At 40.7% G+C, this 7,472-nt stretch overlaps 1 long non-coding RNA gene across 6 annotated transcripts; it reads left to right on the forward strand.

Moving 5' to 3' along the window:
• Positions 1-1,788: 1,788 nt before the first annotated feature.
• On the forward strand, positions 1,789-7,472 carry LOC123122974 (uncharacterized). 6 transcript variants are annotated; one of them, XR_006460441.1, is made up of 5 exons: positions 1,789-3,861; positions 5,288-5,479; positions 5,623-6,847; positions 6,943-7,085; positions 7,219-7,472. It is a non-coding gene; the product is annotated as an uncharacterized lncRNA (long non-coding RNA). The 6 variants fall into 6 exon arrangements; XR_006460439.1 differs by having other exon boundaries at positions 5,288-5,474; XR_006460440.1 differs by having other exon boundaries at positions 1,789-3,470; positions 3,650-3,861; positions 5,288-6,847.

Genomic DNA, 7,472 nt, shown 5'->3' on the forward strand with positions numbered 1-7,472 from the left:
GATAGTACTTTTTTTAAGTGACACCAGCTGCATGCTGCCTCACAATAGAGGATGGGTTTGGCCCACGGGGTCCATATGGGCTTTGACTTGGATGCTCTGATCCAACCAGTTGTTGGACTAGACTCTCTTGCCAGGTATTTTGAAAAAAAAATGAGATAGATGATTAAGCTCATGCCTCTGACAGAGGCCTGGCCCAGATGGTTTTAATGATCTTTTTATGAATAAATGTAGACATATAATCTGTGAGGACTTCAATGAGCTAGCACATGTTTTTCACTCTGCTAATTTGGCAAACATTAATTCATCTTTTACCACCCGGGTTCCTAGAAAACCTATCCCTGAATCTGTAAATGATTTTAGGCCTATATCTCTTACTAGTGGTGGTCTTATTTCTTTACTAAACTTCCTGCAAACATATTTTAGGTTGAGATCTTAAGATGTATCCACAAAAACAAATATGACTTTTCTTAGATCAAGGACTATCCAAGACTGCATTGGCTGGACTTTGGAATATACCCATAAGAGTCATGCTTCTAAGCGGCCAACTGTAATTCTTAAGCTTGATTTTTTAGAAAACTTTTGATTCTATTGAACATGAATTATTTTGGAGATTATGAGATGCAAAGGTTTCAATCAGAAAGTGTATTTGCTAGGTTAAGGAATTATTATTAGGTGCATCTTCTGTGTTACTGAATGGGGTCCTTGTGAGGCAATTTATTTGCAAGGGGACCCTTTGTCTCCTCGATTCTTTGTCTTGGCTACTGACTTGCTCCAAACTGTTGTGAATAATCTATAAAAGGCCAAAATATGCTTCCTGTCCCCTGTCATGACAATATTTTCTGTGCCGTATGTTGATGATACGCTGATAGAGAGAGTTGACGAAAGGACTAGGTAGAAGCCATACTTATACGTATTTAATTCTTATTATGGAAAATTCTCACATACTATTGATGGAAATACAGCAATGGGCCAGGAAAAGTGGAAAGGTGAAATTCAAATTATTTATATTTTATTTGCGGGTACAACTTCTAATCTATTCATCAATAGTCATGCTACTATAAAGAACATCAGAAATAACAAAAAATAATATCCAGGTCCGTAGATCTTCAAATTATTATTGACCATAGTGTCCTTAGTCTTCTGATGTCACATAGCAAGGTCCTTACTACCAACAACTGTGCGGAAAGATTTCTACCAAAATCCACTATCATTTGTTAAAGATGTACATATCAGTTACACACCTCACAATTTTTTTAAATTAATAATATATCAATGATAACACTGAGGAAGATTGAAGGCAGAAAAAATTGTGTGGTCGACACGAAAATAATTGGCTAGGAAACCATTCCAATTAAGTTTTTGTTTGTAAGTTTTTAGCAAAAAAAGTTTTTGATAAATGTTTCCTTCATATTTTCTAAAAAAATTACCAAATTTTTTTTGACATTTTAAAACCATTCTAATATATAAATTATAAAAACGAAAACGTAACAACTGATACCAAATCTAGCGACGCAAGCAAGCAGAATGGTTAGTTGCGTTGAAATAATAATAATGAAAGACAAGTTAAAAGGAGAAGAAGAAAAACATGTCTAAGTTGAAATGAGCATTTTACATCCACAAGGCCAAGCCCAAAACCGGATGCCAGGCCAGGCTGAACTCAAATCCAAAACAATAAGGTGTGCATCAAGGGTGGCTCCTCGCGCGTGCCACGTCGTACGCATAGATTGGGCAGGAAAATAAAAGAGATAAAAGGAACAGAAAAATAACGTAAAAGTGGTCGAGCGAAACCCTCTCGTCCCCACGCCGTCCGTCTCGAGCGCCTCCTCCTGCCGCCACCCCTTTCCCTCTATCGTTGCCGCCGCCTCACCCCTCCCCCACGCTCGTGCCTTCTCCTTCTCCCACCCCGGGCTCCACCTTCTTCGGCCCCTGCCTGCGCTCCATCCTTCCTCCTCGTTGTGCCAGGCATCGCCGCTGCTGCGGAGGGCTCCTCAACGCCGCCGCATCCGGGGAGGGCGCCCTACAAGACAGCCCTAGATGTGGCAGGCGACTCCATCCCCAGTCGCGTGCGGCGAAGGCCAGCCCAGATCCGCCTCCTCCAGCCCATCCTCTTCGTCACGCACAATGGGAAAAGTTGGCCATGATGGTGCTGGTTCGAGCTCCACCACATACCGGGCCGTTGTTCGTCGGTAGCAGACCGAGCTCCGCCTCCACACCGACCGTCCTTTTGGGTGTCAGGACCGGACCTCAGCGGCGTTTTCCTGGACAGGACCTCAACGGCGACCTGCAGGTCCCAACTGAGATGCCTGGATACTTATCTTAATATAAGGTGCCTGCCATTGTTGATTTCTTTGGATGATTCATAAGCTGGTTATTAGCAGGTGTACGTGCTGATGATAAAAGGAGCACCACTCAACCAAATGGTTTGATTTTTTTAGTCTAATGAAACACTGTTAGTTCACTTTATTAGACTTGTTTAAAAATGGTCAGTATCTTGAGTTCCAGGTGTTCAAATTATCACACATACCATAAGAGAATTAGCCACTTTTCAGCTGTTTTCCCTAAATCTGAATGTGTCTGTGTACTAATCCCTAGAAAACAATTCATACCATATTAGTAATTTCAGAATTGCTGAGTCTTCTTCATTCTCTGATCTAGAAAGTTTATGTTGTAAATTTTGCATTAGGACTATACAGCTAATGATTTGTGGATGGTAAGGTGCCATTATAACAGTGATTTCACTTTAATTTGTACCGCTTCGACTTCTGTAAATTCGTAGACTACTAATTGTTATAATGAAAGAAAATGATATATTTAGTTCAAATATGAGAGCTAGACGTGGTCTTTGGATTTTTCCATTTAGATGTTAGAGCTCCTATGATACTCAGATATCGATGCATCTGGGGCTAGAGAAGGTCCTTTTATGCGTGATGTCAGTTTAATACCGGTTTCAAATTTGCTTCATCCTGTTTTCCCTCATTCATTAAATTATAGGATTCTATTTGTTTGTCTGACTAAATGTAGATATGAAATTGTTCTTGACAGATGATTGTAACTAAGGTCATGTTCTAGGTATAGAAAATGATTGTAACTAAGGCCATGTTCTAGGTATAAAAAATGATCTGCTGGATCATGCTCTTGCAATAACTGATTTCGCTATCAAGTCTACAATCCAATGTTGATCTAGAAGGTAGACTCTTTAAACTTCATTGATGCTTTCTTGGCCGTTTTGATCTAATATCTCTCTGTTGTGGTTAATATAAACATATGGTGGTATAATTAGTTTTTTCTTTTTTTGTAGGATAATAACGTTGTAGATAGATGAAGACTGAATTAGTTCACAGTTGATCTTGGTTCTGTATGATCTTGAATGTTTAGGTCTCGTAGGTCTGTCTCCCAAGAGCAACAAGAAGAAATCTGTTAACACATTAATGCATTATATATAACATATGTCCATTTTCACGCAATGAAAGGTGAGTGCTAATTACTTCTGCTGAACCATTATGGTGCCCCGAACTCTCTGCCCATTTGAGTTATACTCTTGAGTCTTGATGTTGACTGAATTGAAAATTGGTATCTATCGAGACTCGAGCTTCGTTTTTTCATGGATTAGTAGTTATTGAATTTTTATTCCTCTAGCCCATGCTTGCAGGAACACAATTATTGAGTACAACAATGGGTGTAAAAGAGTATGTGCAGAGTGAATTTGATAACATAGAAGCTCAGATTAGAAGCACAAATGCGGTCCTTTATTCCCTGGTACTATACCATTTGATGATTTGCTATGGGTATTCGGAGTGCTAAGATCAAGGTTTCCCTGAGCTCCATGGATATAAGCTTGCCCTCATACCATTTGTTGATCTGGTAAGGTCTTTGAACACAGAAGATGCCTACATTGTCTGATGTTACTTATCCAAAATGCTCCAAGTCAATTCGCATTGTTCCAATGGGGCATCCGTTTAATATTGGTGATTAGGTTGTCATGCTACCCGTTCATATATTTTTTGTTAGAGATTGCTTTCATGTGCTTTCCCCCTCAATGCATGATATATCTAGAGTAGGCATACATTCAGTTATAATCATTTTGATACTTTGCCAAATCAGGTAAACCACTACGAAGATATAACCTCAAAAGAATCCTACTGGTAGATATAAAAGTAAAGGGATTTTTGGGTAGTGTTATGGTGTTCTCTTTGCAGACGCTAATGGATGTTAGATTTGGAGAACAAGTACATATGAACTTGTATTTCTTTGTTATAAGTAATGCATATTTGCCACGAGCTTTCATAACCAGCAGGCTTAATGATCTCAATTGAGTAAGCTAGATATGTGTGCTACTGACAAAAGAAAGATAGATAAAATTTTCAAGAAAACCATTCAACCCCAGCTCCCTTATTTGGTTTCTGAAATGAAATAGGTATTTCTGGTAGTATAGAATATGGAGTTGGGTTATATACACTAATTATGTGTATGGTAAAAGATTGGGTGATCCTAAATTAAAAGGAGGATGAACTAGAGCAGCAATCGTCCAATAACTAGATCGTTAACAAATATAAATCCTTTTAGTTAAGGCTCAAGCTGATACGAAATGCACATAGTAATTGCTTCTGAGTATGATATAAGGTCCTCAGTACATAGCAGTGCCTGAAAGAATATGTCAACGAGCGACACCATTGATTGAAGGGAACAAATTCTTGAAAGGTCCTTTGCGTCTGTCCCAGTCTCTTTCATTATCTAAGCACACTCAGACCATTTTCTTCAACACAGCGGGAAGATCATAAATTCAATTGTTCGTGCACCAACATCGTCTACATAAATCCCTGAGCACACCAGGTGAGATGCTACAACCAAAACACAAAAATGGAAAAATTGGCGAGAAGAAATTTGATAATCCCCTAATGGAAAATCAAGTTGCCAAATGTAAGTCTGGCGTCTGAACAACAATTGCAGTATTGAGTATGGAAGTCTGGAGTTTCTTGGGTAACAAAACAATCATGAGACTGTAAAAGAATATATAAACGCTCTATGATGAGGAAATATCTAATTCATTTTATGCAACAGACTGATACTTACACTACAGGAGTACAAAAAAATTCTTGATTGACCGATGTATTCTGAAACTCGGTTGAGCAATAGAGTTCATCCAAACAGAGCATTTTGCACTATATGAAATATGTTCATTATGGTGCTCTATCATGGCTTGCAAGAGGAATGACAGAAAAATCCTATTTCACTGATTGTTATAGTTGGCAGTCCAGTGATTCCAGTTTTTTTCTCTGATTTAATGCAGGAAATGGATTGTAGGTTTCTGTCTTCCAGTACCGATGTTCTTTCTTCCCTTCATTAGCTGGAATTGGCATAGTTTCTTCAAACATACGCAGCTTACTGATAAGCAAAAAAATTATTGCCAGACAATGGAGGTGATGGATGTATTGATGATGGATTTAGTGGTAGTAATACAACTTCTGGCTTTTCTGGTAGGGTATGGGAAATCTTTTCAGCCCATGCATGATTGGGCTCGTGCCATTTTCCCCATTTTTGATCAGAATCGGCATCATTCATGCATCTATTCCTGTGTGCACGGGTGGTTTAACAAATGATTGCATTCTGCTTTGGCAATGGCAGCTGTTCAAGATGGAGGACGCGAGCGTGGGCATGTGGGTGGGGCAGTTCAACGACGGCGACACAGGAAAGGCCGCCGTGCAGTACGTATATGGGACGCGGTTCCGCCAGGCCGACTGTGCCGCCGACTACCTCGCCGCCCGCTACAAGTCATCAGGGCAGATGTTGTGCTCCGGGAGAAGCTGGCTGCAATGTCAAATGACATGACACGAAACACAAAAAGTTACTGGATGGAACAAGCAAGCTCTTACTACTGTTGGACGATCCAAGCTCATGTTTCAGGAAGGTTGGGTAAGTTGAGTAGCAGCCTTAATTTAGGGGAACCTGACAAGTTAAGTTACTTGCAAGTTGCATCACCTCTCATGTATGTACATGGCCAAGCAAGTAGTAGTAAACATAGAACCCGTCAGATCAAAAGGTAACATGGACCTGTCACTCATCTGTATTGCCTGCCTTCTTGTTAAAATAAGTTCAGTAACACTGCTATGCACATGCCATACACACAGTGCCAAAAAGCAACAGCAAGTACGGTAGCCTAATTAGTAGCGCTCCTTACCGCCTTAGTGTCATCCTGAATTCCTGATGCTTTACATCCTCTAGCTGTTTTTTTTTTCTGTTTTTTTGCATCCTCTAGATGAACTCTGTTTACTGAATCTTCCAGCATTGTCGGTAGCTCATGTTTTGATGTCCAAGCAGCTGACGTTTTACAGATTGATATATACCCCCTGTACTGAAGAAGTGGGTGTTTCTATGGATGGATCGGGTCAAATGTATGCATATATACCACACTTGAGGTCAATTGTGTTTTCTCAGGTTTATGTAGGAATGACGACTATTTTCAGAACAAAAAAACTTGAATTGGAAATGGAACCTTGATGGTTTGATGTTTGCTGAAGAACCGGAAGCAGGTTTTCTATCTTGACAAGCATTTCCTTTTGTTCCTAACTGTTGACTCTTTCCTATGGAAGCTCTGAAACAAAATGAGTTGGCCTAAAATTAAGGATTAATGCATTTGATATCTGATTTGAGAAAACAGATTCACAGAATATAAGTAGAAGGTAGAATGTAGCATTCATCATCGCTATCTTGTACATAGACAGTTCAACCAACTGCTCCGAGAGGAGACGTTGAAGGTGACGAGGGCGACGAGCAAGTCGGCGCCTGTGAAGCTTTGCAGGAGCCATTCCAGCAGATCTTCCAGAGCCACAAGGAGAACCTAAAAATCAGTGTACGTTCGATCGAGCACACTCACTCCTGCAAGAATTTGTATAATCATTAGAAGTTCAGAACAAGTCAAGAAGAAATGGAACAAATTTTTTGCAGGCAGCCTGGTGTACGAGAAGAAGTGCGCGCAGCTGAGGAGCCAGGACGCCAACGGTGCGGAGCCGTTCGCCATCCAGAGGACCAGGGCTACCACCCTCGCCTCGGTCGACGCTGTGTCCCAGAGGGTCGTTGCCGTCCATGACGTACGAGTCCACTGCTCGCGGAGCTCATCCGAATGAGCGTGTTTCTATTATAGTCTGCTTGATCGATATCCCCAAGAACACAGATGCTGCATGTATTTGATGGATGTTTCTCATTGTTGTCTTGTATGTATAGGCTGACAAGGATGTGACGATTCATTGGCGACGCACACCAGATAATGAAGAAGATGGCGGACGAGGCAAGCGCGCTCCTCTTGTCGCCCTCACGGTTGGCGGAAGGCATCAAGGGCCCGCTGCCGCCAGGGCCGACGTGCGCACAATTTATATTGCTGCATCTTATTTTTCCAAACAGCAAGATGATGTGTCAATACATATAGAGATTTAGATATGTTGCATTTGACAATACAATATCAAAGCTTGTATCCAAAA

The sequence above is a fragment of the Triticum aestivum genome, chromosome 5D (assembly GCF_018294505.1).
Source record: "Triticum aestivum cultivar Chinese Spring chromosome 5D, IWGSC CS RefSeq v2.1, whole genome shotgun sequence".
Classification (NCBI taxonomy): domain Eukaryota; kingdom Viridiplantae; phylum Streptophyta; class Magnoliopsida; order Poales; family Poaceae; genus Triticum; species Triticum aestivum.